This window comes from Epinephelus lanceolatus, chromosome 12 (genome assembly GCF_041903045.1).
Source record: "Epinephelus lanceolatus isolate andai-2023 chromosome 12, ASM4190304v1, whole genome shotgun sequence".
NCBI classification, from domain to species: Eukaryota; Metazoa; Chordata; class Actinopteri; order Perciformes; family Serranidae; genus Epinephelus; species Epinephelus lanceolatus.
The window spans coordinates 5,888,775-5,913,412 of NC_135745.1; the positions used below are offsets into that span (position 1 = coordinate 5,888,775).

The 24,638-nt window shown below is 47.1% G+C and overlaps 28 non-coding genes and 28 pseudogenes across 28 annotated transcripts; all 56 read right to left on the minus strand.

The window, feature by feature from the left end:
• Positions 1 to 4: 4 nt before the first annotated feature.
• On the minus strand, positions 5 to 185 carry LOC144466231 (U2 spliceosomal RNA; annotated as a pseudogene).
• Positions 186 to 328: 143 nt separating this feature from the next.
• LOC144465756 (U5 spliceosomal RNA) lies at positions 329 to 441 on the minus strand. The gene has a single exon (XR_013492863.1). It is a non-coding gene; the product is annotated as a U5 spliceosomal RNA (small nuclear RNA).
• Positions 442 to 886: 445 nt separating this feature from the next.
• LOC144466232 (U2 spliceosomal RNA) lies at positions 887 to 1,067 on the minus strand (annotated as a pseudogene).
• A 143-nt stretch (positions 1,068 to 1,210) lies between these two features.
• LOC144465712 (U5 spliceosomal RNA) lies at positions 1,211 to 1,323 on the minus strand. The gene has a single exon (XR_013492828.1). It is a non-coding gene; the product is annotated as a U5 spliceosomal RNA (small nuclear RNA).
• A 445-nt stretch (positions 1,324 to 1,768) lies between these two features.
• Positions 1,769 to 1,949, minus strand: LOC144465246 (U2 spliceosomal RNA; annotated as a pseudogene).
• A 141-nt stretch (positions 1,950 to 2,090) lies between these two features.
• Positions 2,091 to 2,205, minus strand: LOC144465765 (U5 spliceosomal RNA). The gene has a single exon (XR_013492871.1). It is a non-coding gene; the product is annotated as a U5 spliceosomal RNA (small nuclear RNA).
• A 445-nt stretch (positions 2,206 to 2,650) lies between these two features.
• Positions 2,651 to 2,831, minus strand: LOC144466234 (U2 spliceosomal RNA; annotated as a pseudogene).
• Positions 2,832 to 2,973: 142 nt separating this feature from the next.
• LOC144465353 (U5 spliceosomal RNA) lies at positions 2,974 to 3,087 on the minus strand. Its single transcript, XR_013492510.1, has one exon. It is a non-coding gene; the product is annotated as a U5 spliceosomal RNA (small nuclear RNA).
• Positions 3,088 to 3,532: 445 nt separating this feature from the next.
• On the minus strand, positions 3,533 to 3,713 carry LOC144465214 (U2 spliceosomal RNA; annotated as a pseudogene).
• A 141-nt stretch (positions 3,714 to 3,854) lies between these two features.
• Positions 3,855 to 3,969, minus strand: LOC144465584 (U5 spliceosomal RNA). The gene has a single exon (XR_013492714.1). It is a non-coding gene; the product is annotated as a U5 spliceosomal RNA (small nuclear RNA).
• A 445-nt stretch (positions 3,970 to 4,414) lies between these two features.
• Positions 4,415 to 4,595, minus strand: LOC144465247 (U2 spliceosomal RNA; annotated as a pseudogene).
• Positions 4,596 to 4,736: 141 nt separating this feature from the next.
• On the minus strand, positions 4,737 to 4,851 carry LOC144465479 (U5 spliceosomal RNA). The gene has a single exon (XR_013492620.1). It is a non-coding gene; the product is annotated as a U5 spliceosomal RNA (small nuclear RNA).
• Positions 4,852 to 5,296: 445 nt separating this feature from the next.
• LOC144466235 (U2 spliceosomal RNA) lies at positions 5,297 to 5,477 on the minus strand (annotated as a pseudogene).
• Positions 5,478 to 5,618: 141 nt separating this feature from the next.
• On the minus strand, positions 5,619 to 5,733 carry LOC144465766 (U5 spliceosomal RNA). Its single transcript, XR_013492872.1, has one exon. It is a non-coding gene; the product is annotated as a U5 spliceosomal RNA (small nuclear RNA).
• A 445-nt stretch (positions 5,734 to 6,178) lies between these two features.
• Positions 6,179 to 6,359, minus strand: LOC144466236 (U2 spliceosomal RNA; annotated as a pseudogene).
• A 141-nt stretch (positions 6,360 to 6,500) lies between these two features.
• LOC144465810 (U5 spliceosomal RNA) lies at positions 6,501 to 6,615 on the minus strand. The gene has a single exon (XR_013492912.1). It is a non-coding gene; the product is annotated as a U5 spliceosomal RNA (small nuclear RNA).
• Positions 6,616 to 7,060: 445 nt separating this feature from the next.
• LOC144466237 (U2 spliceosomal RNA) lies at positions 7,061 to 7,241 on the minus strand (annotated as a pseudogene).
• Positions 7,242 to 7,384: 143 nt separating this feature from the next.
• On the minus strand, positions 7,385 to 7,497 carry LOC144465335 (U5 spliceosomal RNA). Its single transcript, XR_013492494.1, has one exon. It is a non-coding gene; the product is annotated as a U5 spliceosomal RNA (small nuclear RNA).
• A 445-nt stretch (positions 7,498 to 7,942) lies between these two features.
• LOC144465252 (U2 spliceosomal RNA) lies at positions 7,943 to 8,123 on the minus strand (annotated as a pseudogene).
• A 141-nt stretch (positions 8,124 to 8,264) lies between these two features.
• LOC144465480 (U5 spliceosomal RNA) lies at positions 8,265 to 8,379 on the minus strand. The gene has a single exon (XR_013492621.1). It is a non-coding gene; the product is annotated as a U5 spliceosomal RNA (small nuclear RNA).
• Positions 8,380 to 8,824: 445 nt separating this feature from the next.
• On the minus strand, positions 8,825 to 9,005 carry LOC144466238 (U2 spliceosomal RNA; annotated as a pseudogene).
• Positions 9,006 to 9,146: 141 nt separating this feature from the next.
• On the minus strand, positions 9,147 to 9,261 carry LOC144465585 (U5 spliceosomal RNA). Its single transcript, XR_013492715.1, has one exon. It is a non-coding gene; the product is annotated as a U5 spliceosomal RNA (small nuclear RNA).
• Positions 9,262 to 9,706: 445 nt separating this feature from the next.
• On the minus strand, positions 9,707 to 9,887 carry LOC144466239 (U2 spliceosomal RNA; annotated as a pseudogene).
• A 143-nt stretch (positions 9,888 to 10,030) lies between these two features.
• LOC144465757 (U5 spliceosomal RNA) lies at positions 10,031 to 10,143 on the minus strand. The gene has a single exon (XR_013492864.1). It is a non-coding gene; the product is annotated as a U5 spliceosomal RNA (small nuclear RNA).
• A 445-nt stretch (positions 10,144 to 10,588) lies between these two features.
• LOC144466240 (U2 spliceosomal RNA) lies at positions 10,589 to 10,769 on the minus strand (annotated as a pseudogene).
• A 143-nt stretch (positions 10,770 to 10,912) lies between these two features.
• LOC144465713 (U5 spliceosomal RNA) lies at positions 10,913 to 11,025 on the minus strand. The gene has a single exon (XR_013492829.1). It is a non-coding gene; the product is annotated as a U5 spliceosomal RNA (small nuclear RNA).
• A 445-nt stretch (positions 11,026 to 11,470) lies between these two features.
• Positions 11,471 to 11,651, minus strand: LOC144466241 (U2 spliceosomal RNA; annotated as a pseudogene).
• Positions 11,652 to 11,792: 141 nt separating this feature from the next.
• On the minus strand, positions 11,793 to 11,907 carry LOC144465586 (U5 spliceosomal RNA). Its single transcript, XR_013492716.1, has one exon. It is a non-coding gene; the product is annotated as a U5 spliceosomal RNA (small nuclear RNA).
• Positions 11,908 to 12,352: 445 nt separating this feature from the next.
• On the minus strand, positions 12,353 to 12,533 carry LOC144466242 (U2 spliceosomal RNA; annotated as a pseudogene).
• Positions 12,534 to 12,674: 141 nt separating this feature from the next.
• LOC144465507 (U5 spliceosomal RNA) lies at positions 12,675 to 12,789 on the minus strand. Its single transcript, XR_013492645.1, has one exon. It is a non-coding gene; the product is annotated as a U5 spliceosomal RNA (small nuclear RNA).
• A 445-nt stretch (positions 12,790 to 13,234) lies between these two features.
• Positions 13,235 to 13,415, minus strand: LOC144466243 (U2 spliceosomal RNA; annotated as a pseudogene).
• Positions 13,416 to 13,558: 143 nt separating this feature from the next.
• LOC144465439 (U5 spliceosomal RNA) lies at positions 13,559 to 13,671 on the minus strand. The gene has a single exon (XR_013492587.1). It is a non-coding gene; the product is annotated as a U5 spliceosomal RNA (small nuclear RNA).
• Positions 13,672 to 14,116: 445 nt separating this feature from the next.
• Positions 14,117 to 14,297, minus strand: LOC144466245 (U2 spliceosomal RNA; annotated as a pseudogene).
• A 143-nt stretch (positions 14,298 to 14,440) lies between these two features.
• LOC144465715 (U5 spliceosomal RNA) lies at positions 14,441 to 14,553 on the minus strand. The gene has a single exon (XR_013492830.1). It is a non-coding gene; the product is annotated as a U5 spliceosomal RNA (small nuclear RNA).
• A 445-nt stretch (positions 14,554 to 14,998) lies between these two features.
• On the minus strand, positions 14,999 to 15,179 carry LOC144466246 (U2 spliceosomal RNA; annotated as a pseudogene).
• Positions 15,180 to 15,320: 141 nt separating this feature from the next.
• On the minus strand, positions 15,321 to 15,435 carry LOC144465508 (U5 spliceosomal RNA). The gene has a single exon (XR_013492646.1). It is a non-coding gene; the product is annotated as a U5 spliceosomal RNA (small nuclear RNA).
• A 445-nt stretch (positions 15,436 to 15,880) lies between these two features.
• Positions 15,881 to 16,061, minus strand: LOC144465177 (U2 spliceosomal RNA; annotated as a pseudogene).
• Positions 16,062 to 16,202: 141 nt separating this feature from the next.
• Positions 16,203 to 16,317, minus strand: LOC144465345 (U5 spliceosomal RNA). Its single transcript, XR_013492503.1, has one exon. It is a non-coding gene; the product is annotated as a U5 spliceosomal RNA (small nuclear RNA).
• Positions 16,318 to 16,762: 445 nt separating this feature from the next.
• LOC144466247 (U2 spliceosomal RNA) lies at positions 16,763 to 16,943 on the minus strand (annotated as a pseudogene).
• Positions 16,944 to 17,087: 144 nt separating this feature from the next.
• LOC144466005 (U5 spliceosomal RNA) lies at positions 17,088 to 17,199 on the minus strand. The gene has a single exon (XR_013493055.1). It is a non-coding gene; the product is annotated as a U5 spliceosomal RNA (small nuclear RNA).
• Positions 17,200 to 17,644: 445 nt separating this feature from the next.
• LOC144465172 (U2 spliceosomal RNA) lies at positions 17,645 to 17,825 on the minus strand (annotated as a pseudogene).
• Positions 17,826 to 17,967: 142 nt separating this feature from the next.
• Positions 17,968 to 18,081, minus strand: LOC144465998 (U5 spliceosomal RNA). The gene has a single exon (XR_013493049.1). It is a non-coding gene; the product is annotated as a U5 spliceosomal RNA (small nuclear RNA).
• A 445-nt stretch (positions 18,082 to 18,526) lies between these two features.
• LOC144466248 (U2 spliceosomal RNA) lies at positions 18,527 to 18,707 on the minus strand (annotated as a pseudogene).
• Positions 18,708 to 18,850: 143 nt separating this feature from the next.
• On the minus strand, positions 18,851 to 18,963 carry LOC144465336 (U5 spliceosomal RNA). The gene has a single exon (XR_013492495.1). It is a non-coding gene; the product is annotated as a U5 spliceosomal RNA (small nuclear RNA).
• Positions 18,964 to 19,408: 445 nt separating this feature from the next.
• On the minus strand, positions 19,409 to 19,589 carry LOC144466249 (U2 spliceosomal RNA; annotated as a pseudogene).
• A 141-nt stretch (positions 19,590 to 19,730) lies between these two features.
• On the minus strand, positions 19,731 to 19,845 carry LOC144465482 (U5 spliceosomal RNA). The gene has a single exon (XR_013492622.1). It is a non-coding gene; the product is annotated as a U5 spliceosomal RNA (small nuclear RNA).
• A 445-nt stretch (positions 19,846 to 20,290) lies between these two features.
• On the minus strand, positions 20,291 to 20,471 carry LOC144466250 (U2 spliceosomal RNA; annotated as a pseudogene).
• A 141-nt stretch (positions 20,472 to 20,612) lies between these two features.
• Positions 20,613 to 20,727, minus strand: LOC144465767 (U5 spliceosomal RNA). The gene has a single exon (XR_013492873.1). It is a non-coding gene; the product is annotated as a U5 spliceosomal RNA (small nuclear RNA).
• Positions 20,728 to 21,172: 445 nt separating this feature from the next.
• On the minus strand, positions 21,173 to 21,353 carry LOC144466251 (U2 spliceosomal RNA; annotated as a pseudogene).
• A 141-nt stretch (positions 21,354 to 21,494) lies between these two features.
• On the minus strand, positions 21,495 to 21,609 carry LOC144465811 (U5 spliceosomal RNA). Its single transcript, XR_013492913.1, has one exon. It is a non-coding gene; the product is annotated as a U5 spliceosomal RNA (small nuclear RNA).
• Positions 21,610 to 22,054: 445 nt separating this feature from the next.
• Positions 22,055 to 22,235, minus strand: LOC144466252 (U2 spliceosomal RNA; annotated as a pseudogene).
• Positions 22,236 to 22,378: 143 nt separating this feature from the next.
• On the minus strand, positions 22,379 to 22,491 carry LOC144465338 (U5 spliceosomal RNA). Its single transcript, XR_013492496.1, has one exon. It is a non-coding gene; the product is annotated as a U5 spliceosomal RNA (small nuclear RNA).
• A 445-nt stretch (positions 22,492 to 22,936) lies between these two features.
• LOC144465253 (U2 spliceosomal RNA) lies at positions 22,937 to 23,117 on the minus strand (annotated as a pseudogene).
• A 141-nt stretch (positions 23,118 to 23,258) lies between these two features.
• LOC144465483 (U5 spliceosomal RNA) lies at positions 23,259 to 23,373 on the minus strand. Its single transcript, XR_013492623.1, has one exon. It is a non-coding gene; the product is annotated as a U5 spliceosomal RNA (small nuclear RNA).
• Positions 23,374 to 23,818: 445 nt separating this feature from the next.
• LOC144466253 (U2 spliceosomal RNA) lies at positions 23,819 to 23,999 on the minus strand (annotated as a pseudogene).
• Positions 24,000 to 24,140: 141 nt separating this feature from the next.
• On the minus strand, positions 24,141 to 24,255 carry LOC144465587 (U5 spliceosomal RNA). The gene has a single exon (XR_013492717.1). It is a non-coding gene; the product is annotated as a U5 spliceosomal RNA (small nuclear RNA).
• Positions 24,256 to 24,638: the final 383 nt, after the last annotated feature.

Here is a 24,638-nt window from a genome sequence, read left to right on the forward strand (position 1 = left end):
AGGAGAAGGGTGCGCCATTTCCAGCGGCGCTGCAATACCGGGTCGATGCGTGGAGTGAACGGAGCAAGCCCCTTTTTCAGCCCCCGACACAAAAAACATATGTTTAATGCTGTCGTCTTATTGAGGACATATCAGATATTAAACTGATGAGAACATTTACTACAGCCAAAAGGCCGAAAAGTGATGTGGCCCAACCGTTAGCTGCCCAACACAATCTTCAGGCACAAGTGTCACTTGTCACAGTGCAATACTTTTCACTGGGCATCAAACACCTAAATCTAGCTCAGGCTTAAAATGGCTTTTCTGATCTTCACAAAAGCACAAGGCTCAGCCAAATGACAAAGCCTGCCAAAAATAGCTCCAACTCATTGGTGTTCCTTTCCACGGAAGTCTTTAATAAAAGGCGAAAGACTTGTGCGTTATGAAAAGAAACCAGAGTAAGTACAGCCCTTTGATGAAGAACAGCCAAAGACCCTAGTCGTCCCAGTCAAAACACTCACGGTACGCCTGACTTGCCCCGCGATCCAAATCCCAGGCCGCACCCATTCCCCTACCCCTGCCCACAATATCACCGTGGCAATATTTCCTCTCTGTCCTGTGTTTTTCTGCCAATTAAAAGTGCAAATCTCGCTGTATTTTTTGAGACTTCATTTTGCTGTTGATTGGCTTTTACTCCAGTTGTCATGTTTTACAGCCATTTGAGACTGGGAGCCCAATGAGGTTCGCCAAGGGACATGGGTGATGAGGAGTCAACAGAGCCTATTTTGCCACAACGCCAGGCCATGAAGACAGCATCCAGTGGGACTCATTTGTTTCTCAGTCCAATGGCAATTTGAGCAATGGGCCGCTCCGTTTGCGTCGATATTTGGTTGTCCACAAGGCAGGAGAAGGGTGCGCCATTTCCAGCGGCGCTGCAATACCGGGTCGATGCGTGGAGTGAACGGAGCAAGCCCCTTTTTCAGCCCCCGACACAAAAAACATATGTTTAATGCTGTCGTCTTATTGAGGACATATCAGATATTAAACTGATGAGAACATTTACTACAGCCAAAAGGCCGAAAAGTGATGTGGCCCAACCGTTAGCTGCCCAACGCAATCTTCAGGCACAAGTGTCACTTGTCACAGTGCAATACTTTTCACTGGGCATCAAACACCTAAATCTAGCTCAGGCTTAAAATGGCTTTTCTGATCTTCACAAAAGCACAAGGCTCAGCCAAACTGCAAAGCCTGCCAAAAATAGCTTCAACGCATTGGTGTTCCTTTCCACGGAAGTCTTTAGTAAAAGGCGAAAGACTTGTGCGTTATGAAAAGAAACCAGAGTAAGTACAGCCCTTTGATGAAGAACAGCCAAAGACCCTAGTCGTCCCAGTCAAAACACTCACGGTACGCCTGACTTGCCCCGCGATCCAAATCCCAGGCCACACCCATTCCCCTACCCCTGCCCACAATATCACCGTGGCAATATTTCCTCTCTGTCCTGTGTTTTTCTGCCAATTAAAAGTGCAAATCTCGCTGTATTTTTTGAGACTTCATTTTGCTGTTGATTGGCTTTTACTCCAGTTGTCATGTTTTACAGCCATTTGAGACTGGGAGCCCAATGAGGTTCGCCAAGGGACATGGGTGATGAGGAGTCAACAGAGCCTATTTTGCCACAACGCCAGGCCATGAAGACAGCATCCAGTGGGACTCATTTGTTTCTCAGTCCAATGGCAATTTGAGCAATGGGCCGCTCCGTTTGCGTCGATATTTGGTTGTCCACAAGGCAGGAGAAGGGTGCGCCATTTCCAGCGGCGCTGCAGTACCGGGTCGATGCGTGGAGTGAACGGAGCAAGCCCCTTTTTCAGCCCCCGACACAAAAAACATATGTTTAATGCTGTCGTCTTATTGAGGACATATCAGATATTAAACTGATGAGAACATTTACTACAGCCAAAAGGCCGAAAAGTGATGTGGCCCAACCGTTAGCTGCCCAACGCAATCTTCAGGCACAAGTGTCACTTGTCACAGTGCAATACTTTTCACTGGGCATCAAACACCTAAATCTAGCTCAGGCTTAAAATGGCTTTTCTGATCTTCACAAAAGCACAAGGCTCAGCCAAACGGCAAAGCCTGCCAAAAATAGCTTCAACTCATTGGTGTTGCTTTCCACGGAAGTCTTTAGTAAAAGGCGAAAGACTTGTGCGTTATGAAAAGAAACCAAAGTAAGTACAGCCCTTTGATGAAGAACAGCCAAAGACCCTAGTCGTCCCAGTCAAAACACTCACGGTACGCCTGACTTGCCCCGCGATCCAAATCCCAGGCCACACCCATTCCCCTACCCCTGCCCACAATATCACTGTGGCAATATTTCCTCTCTGTCCTGTGTTTTTCTGCCAATTAAAAGTGCAAATCTCGCTGTATTTTTTGAGACTTCATTTTGCTGTTGATTGGCTTTTACTCCAGTTGTCATGTTTTACAGCCATTTGAGACTGGGAGCCCAATGAGGTTCGCCAAGGGACATGGGTGATGAGGAGTCAACAGAGCCTATTTTGCCACAACGCCAGGCCATGAAGACAGCATCCAGTGGGACTCATTTGTTTCTCAGTCCAATGGCAATTTGAGCAATGGGCCGCTCCGTTTGCGTCGATATTTGGTTGTCCACAAGGCAGGAGAAGGGTGCGCCATTTCCAGCGGCGCTGCAATACCGGGTCGATGCGTGGAGTGAACGGAGCAAGCCCCTTTTTCAGCCCCCGACACAAAAAACATATGTTTAATGCTGTCGTCTTATTGAGGACATATCAGATATTAAACTGATGAGAACATTTACTACAGCCAAAAGGCCGAAAAGTGATGTGGCCCAACCGTTAGCTGCCCAACGCAATCTTCAGGCACAAGTGTCACTTGTCACAGTGCAATACTTTTCACTGGGCATCAAACACCTAAATCTAGCTCAGGCTTAAAATGGCTTTTCTGATCTTCACAAAAGCACAAGGCTAAGCCAAATGACAAAGCCTGCCAAAAATAGCTTCAACTCATTGGTGTTCCTTTCCACGGAAGTCTTTAGTAAAAGGCGAAAGACTTGTGCGTTATGAAAAGAAACCAGAGTAAGTACAGCCCTTTGATGAAGAACAGCCAAAGACCCTAGTCGTCCCAGTCAAAACACTCACGGTACGCCTGACTTGCCCCGCGATCCAAATCCCAGGCCGCACCCATTCCCCTACCCCTGCCCACAATATCACCGTGGCAATATTTCCTCTCTGTCCTGTGTTTTTCTGCCAATTAAAAGTGCAAATCTCGCTGTATTTTTTGAGACTTCATTTTGCTGTTGATTGGCTTTTACTCCAGTTGTCATGTTTTACAGCCATTTGAGACTGGGAGCCCAATGAGGTTCGCCAAGGGACATGGGTGATGAGGAGTCAACAGAGCCTATTTTGCCACAACGCCAGGCCATGAAGACAGCATCCAGTGGGACTCATTTGTTTCTCAGTCCAATGGCAATTTGAGCAATGGGCCGCTCCGTTTGCGTCGATATTTGGTTGTCCACAAGGCAGGAGAAGGGTGCGCCATTTCCAGCGGCGCTGTAATACCGGGTCGATGCGTGGAGTGAACGGAGCAAGCCCCTTTTTCAGCCCCCGACACAAAAAACATATGTTTAATGCTGTCGTCTTATTGAGGACATATCAGATATTAAACTGATGAGAACATTTACTACAGCCAAAAGGCCGAAAAGTGATGTGGCCCAACCGTTAGCTGCCCAACGCAATCTTCAGGCACAAGTGTCACTTGTCACAGTGCAATACTTTTCACTGGGCATCAAACACCTAAATCTAGCTCAGGCTTAAAATGGCTTTTCTGATCTTCACAAAAGCACAAGGCTAAGCCAAATGGCAAAGCCTGCCAAAAATAGCTTCAACTCATTGGTGTTGCTTTCCACGGAAGTCTTTAGTAAAAGGCGAAAGACTTGTGCGTTATGAAAAGAAACCAGAGTAAGTACAGCCCTTTGATGAAGAACAGCCAAAGACCCTAGTCGTCCCAGTCAAAACACTCACGGTACGCCTGACTTGCCCCGCGATCCAAATCCCAGGCCACACCCATTCCCCTACCCCTGCCCACAATATCACTGTGGCAATATTTCCTCTCTGTCCTGTGTTTTTCTGCCAATTAAAAGTGCAAATCTCGCTGTATTTTTTGAGACTTCATTTTGCTGTTGATTGGCTTTTACTCCAGTTGTCATGTTTTACAGCCATTTGAGACTGGGAGCCCAATGAGGTTCGCCAAGGGACATGGGTGATGAGGAGTCAACAGAGCCTATTTTGCCACAACGCCAGGCCATGAAGACAGCATCCAGTGGGACTCATTTGTTTCTCAGTCCAATGGCAATTTGAGCAATGGGCCGCTCCATTTGCGTCGATATTTGGTTGTCCACAAGGCAGGAGAAGGGTGCGCCATTTCCAGCGGCGCTGCAGTACCGGGTCGATGCGTGGAGTGAACGGAGCAAGCCCCTTTTTCAGCCCCCGACACAAAAAACATATGTTTAATGCTGTCGTCTTATTGAGGACATATCAGATATTAAACTGATGAGAACATTTACTACAGCCAAAAGGCCGAAAAGTGATGTGGCCCAACCGTTAGCTGCCCAACGCAATCTTCAGGCACAAGTGTCACTTGTCACAGTGCAATACTTTTCACTGGGCATCAAACACCTAAATCTAGCTCAGGCTTAAAATGGCTTTTCTGATCTTCACAAAAGCACAAGGCTCAGCCAAACGGCAAAGCCTGCCAAAAACAGCTTCAACTCATTGGTGTTCCTTTCCACGGAAGTCTTTAGTAAAAGGCGAAAGACTTGTGCGTTATGAAAAGAAACCAGAGTAAGTACAGCCCTTTGATGAAGAACAGCCAAAGACCCTAGTCGTCCCAGTCAAAACACTCACGGTACGCCTGACTTGCCCCGCGATCCAAATCCCAGGCCACACCCATTCCCCTACCCCTGCCCACAATATCACCGTGGCAATATTTCCTCTCTGTCCTGTGTTTTTCTGCCAATTAAAAGTGCAAATCTCGCTGTATTTTTTGAGACTTCATTTTGCTGTTGATTGGCTTTTACTCCAGTTGTCATGTTTTACAGCCATTTGAGACTGGGAGCCCAATGAGGTTCGCCAAGGGACATGGGTGATGAGGAGTCAACAGAGCCTATTTTGCCACAACGCCAGGCCATGAAGACAGCATCCAGTGGGACTCATTTGTTTCTCAGTCCAATGGCAATTTGAGCAATGGGCCGCTCCGTTTGCGTCGATATTTGGTTGTCCACAAGGCAGGAGAAGGGTGCGCCATTTCCAGCGGCGCTGCAATACCGGGTCGATGCGTGGAGTGAACGGAGCAAGCCCCTTTTTCAGCCCCCGACACAAAAAACATATGTTTAATGCTGTCGTCTTATTGAGGACATATCAGATATTAAACTGATGAGAACATTTACTACAGCCAAAAGGCCGAAAAGTGATGTGGCCCAACCGTTAGCTGCCCAACGCAATCTTCAGGCACAAGTGTCACTTGTCACAGTGCAATACTTTTCACTGGGCATCAAACACCTAAATCTAGCTCAGGCTTAAAATGGCTTTTCTGATCTTCACAAAAGCACAAGGCTCAGCCAAACGGCAAAGCCTGCCAAAAATAGCTTCAACTCATTGGTGTTGCTTTCCACGGAAGTCTTTAGTAAAAGGCGAAAGACTTGTGCGTTATGAAAAGAAACCAAAGTAAGTACAGCCCTTTGATGAAGAACAGCCAAAGACCCTAGTCGTCCCAGTCAAAACACTCACGGTACGCCTGACTTGCCCCGCGATCCAAATCCCAGGCCACACCCATTCCCCTACCCCTGCCCACAATATCACTGTGGCAATATTTCCTCTCTGTCCTGTGTTTTTCTGCCAATTAAAAGTGCAAATCTCGCTGTATTTTTTGAGACTTCATTTTGCTGTTGATTGGCTTTTACTCCAGTTGTCATGTTTTACAGCCATTTGAGACTGGGAGCCCAATGAGGTTCGCCAAGGGACATGGGTGATGAGGAGTCAACAGAGCCTATTTTGCCACAACGCCAGGCCATGAAGACAGCATCCAGTGGGACTCATTTGTTTCTCAGTCCAATGGCAATTTGAGCAATGGGCCGCTCCGTTTGCGTCGATATTTGGTTGTCCACAAGGCAGGAGAAGGGTGCGCCATTTCCAGCGGCGCTGCAATACCGGGTCGATGCGTGGAGTGAACGGAGCAAGCCCCTTTTTCAGCCCCCGACACAAAAAACATATGTTTAATGCTGTCGTCTTATTGAGGACATATCAGATATTAAACTGATGAGAACATTTACTACAGCCAAAAGGCCGAAAAGTGATGTGGCCCAACCGTTAGCTGCCCAACGCAATCTTCAGGCACAAGTGTCACTTGTCACAGTGCAATACTTTTCACTGGGCATCAAACACCTAAATCTAGCTCAGGCTTAAAATGGCTTTTCTGATCTTCACAAAAGCACAAGGCTAAGCCAAATGGCAAAGCCTGCCAAAAACAGCTTCAACTCATTGGTGTTGCTTTCCACGGAAGTCTTTAGTAAAAGGCGAAAGACTTGTGCGTTATGAAAAGAAACCAGAGTAAGTACAGCCCTTTGATGAAGAACAGCCAAAGACCCTAGTCGTCCCAGTCAAAACACTCACGGTACGCCTGACTTGCCCCGCGATCCAAATCCCAGGCCACACCCATTCCCCTACCCCTGCCCACAATATCACTGTGGCAATATTTCCTCTCTGTCCTGTGTTTTTCTGCCAATTAAAAGTGCAAATCTCGCTGTATTTTTTGAGACTTCATTTTGCTGTTGATTGGCTTTTACTCCAGTTGTCATGTTTTACAGCCATTTGAGACTGGGAGCCCAATGAGGTTCGCCAAGGGACATGGGTGATGAGGAGTCAACAGAGCCTATTTTGCCACAACGCCAGGCCATGAAGACAGCATCCAGTGGGACTCATTTGTTTCTCAGTCCAATGGCAATTTGAGCAATGGGCCGCTCCGTTTGCGTCGATATTTGGTTGTCCACAAGGCAGGAGAAGGGTGCGCCATTTCCAGCGGCGCTGCAATACCGGGTCGATGCGTGGAGTGAACGGAGCAAGCCCCTTTTTCAGCCCCCGACACAAAAAACATATGTTTAATGCTGTCGTCTTATTGAGGACATATCAGATATTAAACTGATGAGAACATTTACTACAGCCAAAAGGCCGAAAAGTGATGTGGCCCAACCGTTAGCTGCCCAACGCAATCTTCAGGCACAAGTGTCACTTGTCACAGTGCAATACTTTTCACTGGGCATCAAACACCTAAATCTAGCTCAGGCTTAAAATGGCTTTTCTGATCTTCACAAAAGCACAAGGCTCAGCCAAATGACAAAGCCTGCCAAAAATAGCTTCAACTCATTGGTGTTCCTTTCCACGGAAGTCTTTAGTAAAAGGCGAAAGACTTGTGCGTTATGAAAAGAAACCAGAGTAAGTACAGCCCTTTGATGAAGAACAGCCAAAGACCCTAGTCGTCCCAGTCAAAACACTCACGGTACGCCTGACTTGCCCCGCGATCCAAATCCCAGGCCGCACCCATTCCCCTACCCCTGCCCACAATATCACCGTGGCAATATTTCCTCTCTGTCCTGTGTTTTTCTGCCAATTAAAAGTGCAAATCTCGCTGTATTTTTTGAGACTTCATTTTGCTGTTGATTGGCTTTTACTCCAGTTGTCATGTTTTACAGCCATTTGAGACTGGGAGCCCAATGAGGTTCGCCAAGGGACATGGGTGATGAGGAGTCAACAGAGCCTATTTTGCCACAACGCCAGGCCATGAAGACAGCATCCAGTGGGACTCATTTGTTTCTCAGTCCAATGGCAATTTGAGCAATGGGCCGCTCCGTTTGCGTTGATATTTGGTTGTCCACAAGGCAGGAGAAGGGTGCGCCATTTCCAGCGGCGCTGCAATACCGGGTCGATGCGTGGAGTGAACGGAGCAAGCCCCTTTTTCAGCCCCCGACACAAAAAACATATGTTTAATGCTGTTGTCTTATTGAGGACATATCAGATATTAAACTGATGAGAACATTTACTACAGCCAAAAGGCCGAAAAGTGATGTGGCCCAACCGTTAGCTGCCCAACGCAATCTTCAGGCACAAGTGTCACTTGTCACAGTGCAATACTTTTCACTGGGCATCAAACACCTAAATCTAGCTCAGGCTTAAAATGGCTTTTCTGATCTTCACAAAAGCACAAGGCTCAGCCAAACGGCAAAGCCTGCCAAAAACAGCTTCAACTCATTGGTGTTCCTTTCCACGGAAGTCTTTAGTAAAAGGCGAAAGACTTGTGCGTTATGAAAAGAAACCAGAGTAAGTACAGCCCTTTGATGAAGAACAGCCAAAGACCCTAGTCGTCCCAGTCAAAACACTCACGGTACGCCTGACTTGCCCCGCGATCCAAATCCCAGGCCACACCCATTCCCCTACCCCTGCCCACAATATCACTGTGGCAATATTTCCTCTCTGTCCTGTGTTTTTCTGCCAATTAAAAGTGCAAATCTCGCTGTATTTTTTGAGACTTCATTTTGCTGTTGATTGGCTTTTACTCCAGTTGTCATGTTTTACAGCCATTTGAGACTGGGAGCCCAATGAGGTTCGCCAAGGGACATGGGTGATGAGGAGTCAACAGAGCCTATTTTGCCACAACGCCAGGCCATGAAGACAGCATCCAGTGGGACTCATTTGTTTCTCAGTCCAATGGCAATTTGAGCAATGGGCCGCTCCGTTTGCGTCGATATTTGGTTGTCCACAAGGCAGGAGAAGGGTGCGCCATTTCCAGCGGCGCTGCAATACCGGGTCGATGCGTGGAGTGAACGGAGCAAGCCCCTTTTTCAGCCCCCGACACAAAAAACATATGTTTAATGCTGTCGTCTTATTGAGGACATATCAGATATTAAACTGATGAGAACATTTACTACAGCCAAAAGGCCGAAAAGTGATGTGGCCCAACCGTTAGCTGCCCAACGCAATCTTCAGGCACAAGTGTCACTTGTCACAGTGCAATACTTTTCACTGGGCATCAAACACCTAAATCTAGCTCAGGCTTAAAATGGCTTTTCTGATCTTCACAAAAGCACAAGGCTAAGCCAAATGGCAAAGCCTGCCAAAAATAGCTTCAACTCATTGGTGTTGCTTTCCACGGAAGTCTTTAGTAAAAGGCGAAAGACTTGTGCGTTATGAAAAGAAACCAGAGTAAGTACAGCCCTTTGATGAAGAACAGCCAAAGACCCTAGTCGTCCCAGTCAAAACACTCACGGTACGCCTGACTTGCCCCGCGATCCAAATCCCAGGCCACACCCATTCCCCTACCCCTGCCCACAATATCACTGTGGCAATATTTCCTCTCTGTCCTGTGTTTTTCTGCCAATTAAAAGTGCAAATCTCGCTGTATTTTTTGAGACTTCATTTTGCTGTTGATTGGCTTTTACTCCAGTTGTCATGTTTTACAGCCATTTGAGACTGGGAGCCCAATGAGGTTCACCAAGGGACATGGGTGATGAGGAGTCAACAGAGCCTATTTTGCCACAACGCCAGGCCATGAAGACAGCATCCAGTGGGACTCATTTGTTTCTCAGTCCAATGGCAATTTGAGCAATGGGCCGCTCCGTTTGCGTCGATATTTGGTTGTCCACAAGGCAGGAGAAGGGTGCGCCATTTCCAGCGGCGCTGCAATACCGGGTCGATGCGTGGAGTGAACGGAGCAAGCCCCTTTTTCAGCCCCCGACACAAAAAACATATGTTTAATGCTGTCGTCTTATTGAGGACATATCAGATATTAAACTGATGAGAACATTTACTACAGCCAAAAGGCCGAAAAGTGATGTGGCCCAACCGTTAGCTGCCCAACACAATCTTCAGGCACAAGTGTCACTTGTCACAGTGCAATACTTTTCACTGGGCATCAAACACCTAAATCTAGCTCAGGCTTAAAATGGCTTTTCTGATCTTCACAAAAGCACAAGGCTCAGCCAAATGACAAAGCCTGCCAAAAATAGCTCCAACTCATTGGTGTTCCTTTCCACGGAAGTCTTTAATAAAAGGCGAAAGACTTGTGCGTTATGAAAAGAAACCAGAGTAAGTACAGCCCTTTGATGAAGAACAGCCAAAGACCCTAGTCGTCCCAGTCAAAACACTCACGGTACGCCTGACTTGCCCCGCGATCCAAATCCCAGGCCGCACCCATTCCCCTACCCCTGCCCACAATATCACCGTGGCAATATTTCCTCTCTGTCCTGTGTTTTTCTGCCAATTAAAAGTGCAAATCTCGCTGTATTTTTTGAGACTTCATTTTGCTGTTGATTGGCTTTTACTCCAGTTGTCATGTTTTACAGCCATTTGAGACTGGGAGCCCAATGAGGTTCGCCAAGGGACATGGGTGATGAGGAGTCAACAGAGCCTATTTTGCCACAACGCCAGGCCATGAAGACAGCATCCAGTGGGACTCATTTGTTTCTCAGTCCAATGGCAATTTGAGCAATGGGCCGCTCCGTTTGCGTCGATATTTGGTTGTCCACAAGGCAGGAGAAGGGTGCGCCATTTCCAGCGGCGCTGCAATACCGGGTCGATGCGTGGAGTGAACGGAGCAAGCCCCTTTTTCAGCCCCCGACACAAAAAACATATGTTTAATGCTGTCGTCTTATTGAGGACATATCAGATATTAAACTGATGAGAACATTTACTACAGCCAAAAGGCCGAAAAGTGATGTGGCCCAACCGTTAGCTGCCCAACGCAATCTTCAGGCACAAGTGTCACTTGTCACAGTGCAATACTTTTCACTGGGCATCAAACACCTAAATCTAGCTCAGGCTTAAAATGGCTTTTCTGATCTTCACAAAAGCACAAGGCTCAGCCAAACTGCAAAGCCTGCCAAAAATAGCTTCAACGCATTGGTGTTCCTTTCCACGGAAGTCTTTAGTAAAAGGCGAAAGACTTGTGCGTTATGAAAAGAAACCAGAGTAAGTACAGCCCTTTGATGAAGAACAGCCAAAGACCCTAGTCGTCCCAGTCAAAACACTCACGGTACGCCTGACTTGCCCCGCGATCCAAATCCCAGGCCACACCCATTCCCCTACCCCTGCCCACAATATCACTGTGGCAATATTTCCTCTCTGTCCTGTGTTTTTCTGCCAATTAAAAGTGCAAATCTCGCTGTATTTTTTGAGACTTCATTTTGCTGTTGATTGGCTTTTACTCCAGTTGTCATGTTTTACAGCCATTTGAGACTGGGAGCCCAATGAGGTTCGCCAAGGGACATGGGTGATGAGGAGTCAACAGAGCCTATTTTGCCACAACGCCAGGCCATGAAGACAGCATCCAGTGGGACTCATTTGTTTCTCAGTCCAATGGCAATTTGAGCAATGGGCCGCTCCGTTTGCGTCGATATTTGGTTGTCCACAAGGCAGGAGAAGGGTGCGCCATTTCCAGCGGCGCTGCAATACCGGGTCGATGCGTGGAGTGAACGGAGCAAGCCCCTTTTTCAGCCCCCGACACAAAAAACATATGTTTAATGCTGTCGTCTTATTGAGGACATATCAGATATTAAACTGATGAGAACATTTACTACAGCCAAAAGGCCGAAAAGTGATGTGGCCCAACCGTTAGCTGCCCAACGCAATCTTCAGGCACAAGTGTCACTTGTCACAGTGCAATACTTTTCACTGGGCATCAAACACCTAAATCTAGCTCAGGCTTAAAATGGCTTTTCTGATCTTCACAAAAGCACAAGGCTAAGCCAAATGGCAAAGCCTGCCAAAAATAGCTTCAACTCATTGGTGTTGCTTTCCACGGAAGTCTTTAGTAAAAGGCGAAAGACTTGTGCGTTATGAAAAGAAACCAGAGTAAGTACAGCCCTTTGATGAAGAACAGCCAAAGACCCTAGTCGTCCCAGTCAAAACACTCACGGTACGCCTGACTTGCCCCGCGATCCAAATCCCAGGCCACACCCATTCCCCTACCCCTGCCCACAATATCACTGTGGCAATATTTCCTCTCTGTCCTGTGTTTTTCTGCCAATTAAAAGTGCAAATCTCGCTGTATTTTTTGAGACTTCATTTTGCTGTTGATTGGCTTTTACTCCAGTTGTCATGTTTTACAGCCATTTGAGACTGGGAGCCCAATGAGGTTCGCCAAGGGACATGGGTGATGAGGAGTCAACAGAGCCTATTTTGCCACAACGCCAGGCCATGAAGACAGCATCCAGTGGGACTCATTTGTTTCTCAGTCCAATGGCAATTTGAGCAATGGGCCGCTCCGTTTGCGTCGATATTTGGTTGTCCACAAGGCAGGAGAAGGGTGCGCCATTTCCAGCGGCGCTGCAATACCGGGTCGATGCGTGGAGTGAACGGAGCAAGCCCCTTTTTCAGCCCCCGACACAAAAAACATATGTTTAATGCTGTCGTCTTATTGAGGACATATCAGATATTAAACTGATGAGAACATTTACTACAGCCAAAAGGCCGAAAAGTGATGTGGCCCAACCGTTAGCTGCCCAACGCAATCTTCAGGCACAAGTGTCACTTGTCACAGTGCAATACTTTTCACTGGGCATCAAACACCTAAATCTAGCTCAGGCTTAAAATGGCTTTTCTGATCTTCACAAAAGCACAAGGCTAAGCCAAATGGCAAAGCCTGCCAAAAATAGCTTCAACTCATTGGTGTTGCTTTTCACGGAAGTCTTTAGTAAAAGGCGAAAGACTTGTGCGTTATGAAAAGAAACCAGAGTAAGTACAGCCCTTTGATGAAGAACAGCCAAAGACCCTAGTCGTCCCAGTCAAAACACTCACGGTACGCCTGACTTGCCCCGCGATCCAAATCCCAGGCCGCACCCATTCCCCTACCCCTGCCCACAATATCACCGTGGCAATATTTCCTCTCTGTCCTGTGTTTTTCTGCCAATTAAAAGTGCAAATCTCGCTGTATTTTTTGAGACTTCATTTTGCTGTTGATTGGCTTTTACTCCAGTTGTCATGTTTTACAGCCATTTGAGACTGGGAGCCCAATGAGGTTCGCCAAGGGACATGGGTGATGAGGAGTCAACAGAGCCTATTTTGCCACAACGCCAGGCCATGAAGACAGCATCCAGTGGGACTCATTGGTTTCTCAGTCCAATGGCAATTTGAGCAATGGGCCGCTCCGTTTGCGTTGATATTTGGTTGTCCACAAGGCAGGAGAAGGGTGCGCCATTTCCAGCGGCGCTGCAATACCGGGTCGATGCGTGGAGTGAACGGAGCAAGCCCCTTTTTCAGCCCCCGACACAAAAAACATATGTTTAATGCTGTCGTCTTATTGAGGACATATCAGATATTAAACTGATGAGAACATTTACTACAGCCAAAAGGCCGAAAAGTGATGTGGCCCAACCGTTAGCTGCCCAACGCAATCTTCAGGCACAAGTGTCACTTGTCACAGTGCAATACTTTTCACTGGGCATCAAACACCTAAATCTAGCTCAGGCTTAAAATGGCTTTTCTGATCTTCACAAAAGCACAAGGCTCAGCCAAACTGCAAAGCCTGCCAAAAATAGCTTCAACTCATTGGTGTTCCTTTCCACGGAAGTCTTTAGTAAAAGGCGAAAGACTTGTGCGTTATGAAAAGAAACCAGAGTAAGTACAGCCCTTTGATGAAGAACAGCCAAAGACCCTAGTCGTCCCAGTCAAAACACTCACGGTACGCCTGACTTGCCCCGCGATCCAAATCCCAGGCCGCACCCATTCCCCTACCCCTGCCCACAATATCACCGTGGCAATATTTCCTCTCTGTCCTGTGTTTTTCTGCCAATTAAAAGTGCAAATCTCGCTGTATTTTTTGAGACTTCATTTTGCTGTTGATTGGCTTTTACTCCAGTTGTCATGTTTTACAGCCATTTGAGACTGGGAGCCCAATGAGGTTCGCCAAGGGACATGGGTGATGAGGAGTCAACAGAGCCTATTTTGCCACAACGCCAGGCCATGAAGACAGCATCCAGTGGGACTCATTTGTTTCTCAGTCCAATGGCAATTTGAGCAATGGGCCGCTCCGTTTGCGTTGATATTTGGTTGTCCACAAGGCAGGAGAAGGGTGCGCCATTTCCAGCGGCGCTGCAATACCGGGTCGATGCGTGGAGTGAACGGAGCAAGCCCCTTTTTCAGCCCCCGACACAAAAAACATATGTTTAATGCTGTCGTCTTATTGAGGACATATCAGATATTAAACTGATGAGAACATTTACTACAGCCAAAAGGCCGAAAAGTGATGTGGCCCAACCGTTAGCTGCCCAACGCAATCTTCAGGCACAAGTGTCACTTGTCACAGTGCAATACTTTTCACTGGGCATCAAACACCTAAATCTAGCTCAGGCTTAAAATGGCTTTTCTGATCTTCACAAAAGCACAAGGCTCAGCCAAACTGCAAAGCCTGCCAAAAATAGCTTCAACGCATTGGTGTTCCTTTCCACGGAAGTCTTTAGTAAAAGGCGAAAGACTTGTGCGTTATGAAAAGAAACCAGAGTAAGTACAGCCCTTTGATGAAGAACAGCCAAAGACCCTAGTCGTCCCAGTCAAAACACTCACGGTACGCCTGACTTGCCCCGCGATCCAAATCCCAGGCCACACCCATTCCCCTACCCCTGCCCACAATATCACTGTGGCAATATTTCCTCTCTGTCCTGTGTTTTTCTGCCAATTAAAAGTGCAAATCTCGCTGTATTTTTTGAGACTTCATTTTGCTGTTGATTGGCTTTTACTCCAGTTGTCATGTTTTACAGCCATTTGAGACTGGGAGCCCAATGAGGTTCGCCAAGGGACATGGGTGATGAGGAGTCAACAGAGCCTATTTTGCCACAACGCCAGGCCATGAAGACAGCATCCAGTGGGACTCATTTGTTTCTCAGTCCAATGGCAATTTGAGCAATGGGCCGCTCCGTTTGCGTCGATATTTGGTTGTCCACAAGGCAGGAGAAGGGTGCGCCATTTCCAGCGGCGCTGCAATACCGGGTCGATGCGTGGAGTGAACGGAGCAAGCCCCTTTTTCAGCCCCCGACACAAAAAACATATGTTTAATGCTGTCGTCTTATTGAGGACATATCAGATATTAAACTGATGAGAACATTTACTACAGCCAAAAGGCCGAAAAGTGATGTGGCCCAACCGTTAGCTGCCCAACGCAATCTTCAGGCACAAGTGTCACTTGTCACAGTGCAATACTTTTCACTGGGCATCAAACACCTAAATCTAGCTCAGGCTTAAAATGGCTTTTCTGATCTTCACAAAAGCACAAGGCTAAGCCAAATGGCAAAGCCTGCCAAAAATAGCTTCAACTCATTGGTGTTGCTTTTCACGGAAGTCTTTAGTAAAAGGCGAAAGACTTGTGCGTTATGAAAAGAAACCAGAGTAAGTACAGCCCTTTGATGAAGAACAGCCAAAGACCCTAGTCGTCCTAGTCAAAACACTCACGGTACGCCTGACTTGCCCCGCGATCCAAATCCCAGGCCACACCCATTCCCCTACCCCTGCCCACAATATCACTGTGGCAATATTTCCTCTCTGTCCTGTGTTTTTCTGCCAATTAAAAGTGCAAATCTCGCTGTATTTTTTGAGACTTCATTTTGCTGTTGATTGGCTTTTACTCCAGTTGTCATGTTTTACAGCCATTTGAGACTGGGAGCCCAATGAGGTTCGCCAAGGGACATGGGTGATGAGGAGTCAACAGAGCCTATTTTGCCACAACGCCAGGCCATGAAGACAGCATCCAGTGGGACTCATTTGTTTCTCAGTCCAATGGCAATTTGAGCAATGGGCCGCTCCGTTTGCGTCGATATTTGGTTGTCCACAAGGCAGGAGAAGGGTGCGCCATTTCCAGCAGCGCTGCAATACCGGGTCGATGCGTGGAGTGAACGGAGCAAGCCCCTTTTTCAGCCCCCGACACAAAAAACATATGTTTAATGCTGTCGTCTTATTGAGGACATATCAGATATTAAACTGATGAGAACATTTACTACAGCCAAAAGGCCGAAAAGTGATGTGGCCCAACCGTTAGCTGCCCAACGCAATCTTCAGGCACAAGTGTCACTTGTCACAGTGCAATACTTTTCACTGGGCATCAAACACCTAAATCTAGCTCAGGCTTAAAATGGCTTTTCTGATCTTCACAAAAGCACAAGGCTCAGCCAAATGGCAAAGCCTGCCAAAAATAGCTTCAACTCATTGGTGTTCCTTTCCACGGAAGTCTTTAGTAAAAGGCGAAAGACTTGTGCGTTATGAAAAGAAACCAGAGTAAGTACAGCCCTTTGATGAAGAACAGCCAAAGACCCTAGTCGTCCCAGTCAAAACACTCACGGTACGCCTGACTTGCCCCGCGATCCAAATCCCAGGCCACACGCATTCCCCTACCCCTGCCCACAATATCACTGTGGCAATATTTCCTCTCTGTCCTGTGTTTTTCTGCCAATTAAAAGTGCAAATCTCGCTGTATTTTTTGAGACTTCATTTTGCTGTTGATTGGCTTTTACTCCAGTTGTCATGTTTTACAGCCATTTGAGACTGGGAGCCCAATGAGGTTCGCCAAGGGACATGGGTGATGAGGAGTCAACAGAGCCTATTTTGCCACAACGCCAGGCCATGAAGACAGCATCCAGTGGGACTCATTTGTTTCTCAGTCCAATGGCAATTTGAGCAATGGGCCGCTCCGTTTGCGTCGATATTTGGTTGTCCACAAGGCAGGAGAAGGGTGCGCCATTTCCAGCGGCGCTGCAATACCGGGTCGATGCGTGGAGTGAACGGAGCAAGCCCCTTTTTCAGCCCCCGACACAAAAAACATATGTTTAATGCTGTCGTCTTATTGAGGACATATCAGATATTAAACTGATGAGAACATTTACTACAGCCAAAAGGCCGAAAAGTGATGTGGCCCAACCGTTAGCTGCCCAACGCAATCTTCAGGCACAAGTGTCACTTGTCACAGTGCAATACTTTTCACTGGGCATCAAACACCTAAATCTAGCTCAGGCTTAAAATGGCTTTTCTGATCTTCACAAAAGCACAACGCTAAGCCAAATGACAATGCCTGCCGAAAATAGCTTCAACTCATTGGTGTTGCTTTTCACAGAAGTCTTTAGTAAAAGGCGAAAGACTTGAGCGTTATGAAAAGAAACCAGAGTAAGTACAGCCCTTTGATGAAGAACAGCCAAAGACCCTAGTCGTCCCAGTCAAAACACTCACGGTACGCCTGACTTGCCCCGCGATCCAAATCCCAGGCCACACCCATTCCCCTACCCCTGCCCACAATATCACTGTGGCAATATTTCCTCTCTGTCCTGTGTTTTTCTGCCAATTAAAAGTGCAAATCTCGCTGTATTTTTTGAGACTTCATTTTGCTGTTGATTGGCTTTTACTCCAGTTGTCATGTTTTACAGCCATTTGAGACTGGGAGCCCAATGAGGTTCGCCAAGGGACATGGGTGATGAGGAGTCAACAGAGCCTATTTTGCCACAACGCCAGGCCATGAAGACAGCATCCAGTGGGACTCATTTGTTTCTCAGTCCAATGGCAATTTGAGCAATGGGCCGCTCCGTTTGCGTCGATATTTGGTTGTCCACAAGGCAGGAGAAGGGTGCGCCATTTCCAGCGGCGCTGCAATACCGGGTCGATGCGTGGAGTGAACGGAGCAAGCCCCTTTTTCAGCCCCCGACACAAAAAACATATGTTTAATGTTGTCGTCTTATTGAGGACATATCAGATATTAAACTGATGAGAACATTTACTACAGCCAAAAGGCCGAAAAATGATGTGGCCCAACCGTTAGCTGCCCAACGCAATCTTCAGGCACAAGTGTCACTTGTCACAGTGCAATACTTTTCACTGGGCATCAAACACCTAAATCTAGCTCAGGCTTAAAATGGCTTTTCTGATCTTCACAAAAGCACAACGCTAAGCCAAATGACAATGCTTGCCGAAAATAGCTTCAACTCATTGGTGTTGCTTTTCACAGAAGTCTTTAGTAAAAGGCGAAAGACTTGAGCGTTATGAAAAGAAACCAGAGTAAGTACAGCCCTTTGATGAAGAACAGCCAAAGACCCTAGTCGTCCCAGTCAAAACACTCACGGTACGCCTGACTTGCCCCGCGATCCAAATCCCAGGCCACACCCATTCCCCTACCCCTGCCCACAATATCACTGTGGCAATATTTCCTCTCTGTCCTGTGTTTTTCTGCCAATTAAAAGTGCAAATCTCGCTGTATTTTTTGAGACTTCATTTTGCTGTTGATTGGCTTTTACTCCAGTTGTCATGTTTTACAGCCATTTGAGACTGGGAGCCCAATGAGGTTCGCCAAGGGACATGGGTGATGAGGAATCAACAGAGCCTATTTTGCCACAACGCCAGGCCATGAAGACAGCATCCAGTGGGACTCATTTGTTTCTCAGTCCAATGGCAATTTGAGCAATGGGCCGCTCCGTTTGCGTCGATATTTGGTTGTCCACAAGGCAGGAGAAGGGTGCGCCATTTCCAGCGGCGCTGCAATACCGGGTCGATGCGTGGAGTGAACGGAGCAAGCCCCTTTTTCAGCCCCCGACACAAAAAACATATGTTTAATGCTGTCGTCTTATTGAGGACATATCAGATATTAAACTGATGAGAACATTTACTACAGCCAAAAGGCCGAAAAGTGATGTGGCCCAACCGTTAGCTGCCCAACACAATCTTCAGGCACAAGTGTCACTTGTCACAGTGCAATACTTTTCACTGGGCATCAAACACCTAAATCTAGCTCAGGCTTAAAATGGCTTTTCTGATCTTCACAAAAGCACAAGGCTCAGCCAAATGACAAAGCCTGCCAAAAATAGCTTCAACTCATTGGTGTTCCTTTCCACGGAAGTCTTTAGTAAAAGGCGAAAGACTTGTGCGTTATGAAAAGAAACCAGAGTAAGTACAGCCCTTTGATGAAGAACAGCCAAAGACCCTAGTCGTCCCAGTCAAAACACTCACGGTACGCCTGACTTGCCCCGCGATCCAAATCCCAGGCCGCACCCATTCCCCTACCCCTGCCCACAATATCACCGTGGCAATATTTCCTCTCTGTCCTGTGTTTTTCTGCCAATTAAAAGTGCAAATCTCGCTGTATTTTTTGAGACTTCATTTTGCTGTTGATTGGCTTTTACTCCAGTTGTCATGTTTTACAGCCATTTGAGACTGGGAGCCCAATGAGGTTCGCCAAGGGACATGGGTGATGAGGAGTCAACAGAGCCTATTTTGCCACAACGCCAGGCCATGAAGACAGCATCCAGTGGGACTCATTTGTTTCTCAGTCCAATGGCAATTTGAGCAATGGGCCGCTCCGTTTGCGTCGATATTTGGTTGTCCACAAGGCAGGAGAAGGGTGCGCCATTTCCAGCGGCGCTGCAATACCGGGTCGATGCGTGGAGTGAACGGAGCAAGCCCCTTTTTCAGCCCCCGACACAAAAAACATATGTTTAATGCTGTCGTCTTATTGAGGACATATCAGATATTAAACTGATGAGAACATTTACTACAGCCAAAAGGCCGAAAAGTGATGTGGCCCAACCGTTAGCTGCCCAACGCAATCTTCAGGCACAAGTGTCACTTGTCACAGTGCAATACTTTTCACTGGGCATCAAACACCTAAATCTAGCTCAGGCTTAAAATGGCTTTTCTGATCTTCACAAAAGCACAAGGCTCAGCCAAACGGCAAAGCCTGCCAAAAACAGCTTCAACTCATTGGTGTTCCTTTCCACGGAAGTCTTTAGTAAAAGGCGAAAGACTTGTGCGTTATGAAAAGAAACCAGAGTAAGTACAGCCCTTTGATGAAGAACAGCCAAAGACCCTAGTCGTCCCAGTCAAAACACTCACGGTACGCCTGACTTGCCCCGCGATCCAAATCCCAGGCCACACCCATTCCCCTACCCCTGCCCACAATATCACCGTGGCAATATTTCCTCTCTGTCCTGTGTTTTTCTGCCAATTAAAAGTGCAAATCTCGCTGTATTTTTTGAGACTTCATTTTGCTGTTGATTGGCTTTTACTCCAGTTGTCATGTTTTACAGCCATTTGAGACTGGGAGCCCAATGAGGTTCGCCAAGGGACATGGGTGATGAGGAGTCAACAGAGCCTATTTTGCCACAACGCCAGGCCATGAAGACAGCATCCAGTGGGACTCATTTGTTTCTCAGTCCAATGGCAATTTGAGCAATGGGCCGCTCCGTTTGCGTCGATATTTGGTTGTCCACAAGGCAGGAGAAGGGTGCGCCATTTCCAGCGGCGCTGCAATACCGGGTCGATGCGTGGAGTGAACGGAGCAAGCCCCTTTTTCAGCCCCCGACACAAAAAACATATGTTTAATGCTGTCGTCTTATTGAGGACATATCAGATATTAAACTGATGAGAACATTTACTACAGCCAAAAGGCCGAAAAGTGATGTGGCCCAACCGTTAGCTGCCCAACGCAATCTTCAGGCACAAGTGTCACTTGTCACAGTGCAATACTTTTCACTGGGCATCAAACACCTAAATCTAGCTCAGGCTTAAAATGGCTTTTCTGATCTTCACAAAAGCACAAGGCTCAGCCAAACGGCAAAGCCTGCCAAAAATAGCTTCAACTCATTGGTGTTGCTTTCCACGGAAGTCTTTAGTAAAAGGCGAAAGACTTGTGCGTTATGAAAAGAAACCAAAGTAAGTACAGCCCTTTGATGAAGAACAGCCAAAGACCCTAGTCGTCCCAGTCAAAACACTCACGGTACGCCTGACTTGCCCCGCGATCCAAATCCCAGGCCACACCCATTCCCCTACCCCTGCCCACAATATCACTGTGGCAATATTTCCTCTCTGTCCTGTGTTTTTCTGCCAATTAAAAGTGCAAATCTCGCTGTATTTTTTGAGACTTCATTTTGCTGTTGATTGGCTTTTACTCCAGTTGTCATGTTTTACAGCCATTTGAGACTGGGAGCCCAATGAGGTTCGCCAAGGGACATGGGTGATGAGGAGTCAACAGAGCCTATTTTGCCACAACGCCAGGCCATGAAGACAGCATCCAGTGGGACTCATTTGTTTCTCAGTCCAATGGCAATTTGAGCAATGGGCCGCTCCGTTTGCGTCGATATTTGGTTGTCCACAAGGCAGGAGAAGGGTGCGCCATTTCCAGCGGCGCTGCAATACCGGGTCGATGCGTGGAGTGAACGGAGCAAGCCCCTTTTTCAGCCCCCGACACAAAAAACATATGTTTAATGCTGTCGTCTTATTGAGGACATATCAGATATTAAACTGATGAGAACATTTACTACAGCCAAAAGGCCGAAAAGTGATGTGGCCCAACCGTTAGCTGCCCAACGCAATCTTCAGGCACAAGTGTCACTTGTCACAGTGCAATACTTTTCACTGGGCATCAAACACCTAAATCTAGCTCAGGCTTAAAATGGCTTTTCTGATCTTCACAAAAGCACAAGGCTAAGCCAAATGGCAAAGCCTGCCAAAAACAGCTTCAACTCATTGGTGTTGCTTTCCACGGAAGTCTTTAGTAAAAGGCGAAAGACTTGTGCGTTATGAAAAGAAACCAGAGTAAGTACAGCCCTTTGATGAAGAACAGCCAAAGACCCTAGTCGTCCCAGTCAAAACACTCACGGTACGCCTGACTTGCCCCGCGATCCAAATCCCAGGCCACACCCATTCCCCTACCCCTGCCCACAATATCACTGTGGCAATATTTCCTCTCTGTCCTGTGTTTTTCTGCCAATTAAAAGTGCAAATCTCGCTGTATTTTTTGAGACTTCATTTTGCTGTTGATTGGCTTTTACTCCAGTTGTCATGTTTTACAGCCATTTGAGACTGGGAGCCCAATGAGGTTCGCCAAGGGACATGGGTGATGAGGAGTCAACAGAGCCTATTTTGCCACAACGCCAGGCCATGAAGACAGCATCCAGTGGGACTCATTTGTTTCTCAGTCCAATGGCAATTTGAGCAATGGGCCGCTCCGTTTGCGTCGATATTTGGTTGTCCACAAGGCAGGAGAAGGGTGCGCCATTTCCAGCGGCGCTGCAATACCGGGTCGATGCGTGGAGTGAACGGAGCAAGCCCCTTTTTCAGCCCCCGACACAAAAAACATATGTTTAATGCTGTCGTCTTATTGAGGACATATCAGATATTAAACTGATGAGAACATTTACTACAGCCAAAAGGCCGAAAAGTGATGTGGCCCAACCGTTAGCTGCCCAACGCAATCTTCAGGCACAAGTGTCACTTGTCACAGTGCAATACTTTTCACTGGGCATCAAACACCTAAATCTAGCTCAGGCTTAAAATGGCTTTTCTGATCTTCACAAAAGCACAAGGCTCAGCCAAATGACAAAGCCTGCCAAAAATAGCTTCAACTCATTGGTGTTCCTTTCCACGGAAGTCTTTAGTAAAAGGCGAAAGACTTGTGCGTTATGAAAAGAAACCAGAGTAAGTACAGCCCTTTGATGAAGAACAGCCAAAGACCCTAGTCGTCCCAGTCAAAACACTCACGGTACGCCTGACTTGCCCCGCGATCCAAATCCCAGGCCGCACCCATTCCCCTACCCCTGCCCACAATATCACCGTGGCAATATTTCCTCTCTGTCCTGTGTTTTTCTGCCAATTAAAAGTGCAAATCTCGCTGTATTTTTTGAGACTTCATTTTGCTGTTGATTGGCTTTTACTCCAGTTGTCATGTTTTACAGCCATTTGAGACTGGGAGCCCAATGAGGTTCGCCAAGGGACATGGGTGATGAGGAGTCAACAGAGCCTATTTTGCCACAACGCCAGGCCATGAAGACAGCATCCAGTGGGACTCATTTGTTTCTCAGTCCAATGGCAATTTGAGCAATGGGCCGCTCCGTTTGCGTTGATATTTGGTTGTCCACAAGGCAGGAGAAGGGTGCGCCATTTCCAGCGGCGCTGCAATACCGGGTCGATGCGTGGAGTGAACGGAGCAAGCCCCTTTTTCAGCCCCCGACACAAAAAACATATGTTTAATGCTGTTGTCTTATTGAGGACATATCAGATATTAAACTGATGAGAACATTTACTACAGCCAAAAGGCCGAAAAGTGATGTGGCCCAACCGTTAGCTGCCCAACGCAATCTTCAGGCACAAGTGTCACTTGTCACAGTGCAATACTTTTCACTGGGCATCAAACACCTAAATCTAGCTCAGGCTTAAAATGGCTTTTCTGATCTTCACAAAAGCACAAGGCTCAGCCAAACGGCAAAGCCTGCCAAAAACAGCTTCAACTCATTGGTGTTCCTTTCCACGGAAGTCTTTAGTAAAAGGCGAAAGACTTGTGCGTTATGAAAAGAAACCAGAGTAAGTACAGCCCTTTGATGAAGAACAGCCAAAGACCCTAGTCGTCCCAGTCAAAACACTCACGGTACGCCTGACTTGCCCCGCGATCCAAATCCCAGGCCACACCCATTCCCCTACCCCTGCCCACAATATCACTGTGGCAATATTTCCTCTCTGTCCTGTGTTTTTCTGCCAATTAAAAGTGCAAATCTCGCTGTATTTTTTGAGACTTCATTTTGCTGTTGATTGGCTTTTACTCCAGTTGTCATGTTTTACAGCCATTTGAGACTGGGAGCCCAATGAGGTTCGCCAAGGGACATGGGTGATGAGGAGTCAACAGAGCCTATTTTGCCACAACGCCAGGCCATGAAGACAGCATCCAGTGGGACTCATTTGTTTCTCAGTCCAATGGCAATTTGAGCAATGGGCCGCTCCGTTTGCGTCGATATTTGGTTGTCCACAAGGCAGGAGAAGGGTGCGCCATTTCCAGCGGCGCTGCAATACCGGGTCGATGCGTGGAGTGAACGGAGCAAGCCCCTTTTTCAGCCCCCGACACAAAAAACATATGTTTAATGCTGTCGTCTTATTGAGGACATATCAGATATTAAACTGATGAGAACATTTACTACAGCCAAAAGGCCGAAAAGTGATGTGGCCCAACCGTTAGCTGCCCAACGCAATCTTCAGGCACAAGTGTCACTTGTCACAGTGCAATACTTTTCACTGGGCATCAAACACCTAAATCTAGCTCAGGCTTAAAATGGCTTTTCTGATCTTCACAAAAGCACAAGGCTAAGCCAAATGGCAAAGCCTGCCAAAAATAGCTTCAACTCATTGGTGTTGCTTTCCACGGAAGTCTTTAGTAAAAGGCGAAAGACTTGTGCGTTATGAAAAGAAACCAGAGTAAGTACAGCCCTTTGATGAAGAACAGCCAAAGACCCTAGTCGTCCCAGTCAAAACACTCACGGTACGCCTGACTTGCCCCGCGATCCAAATCCCAGGCCACACCCATTCCCCTACCCCTGCCCACAATATCACTGTGGCAATATTTCCTCTCTGTCCTGTGTTTTTCTGCCAATTAAAAGTGCAAATCTCGCTGTATTTTTTGAGACTTCATTTTGCTGTTGATTGGCTTTTACTCCAGTTGTCATGTTTTACAGCCATTTGAGACTGGGAGCCCAATGAGGTTCACCAAGGGACATGGGTGATGAGGAGTCAACAGAGCCTATTTTGCCACAACGCCAGGCCATGAAGACAGCATCCAGTGGGACTCATTTGTTTCTCAGTCCA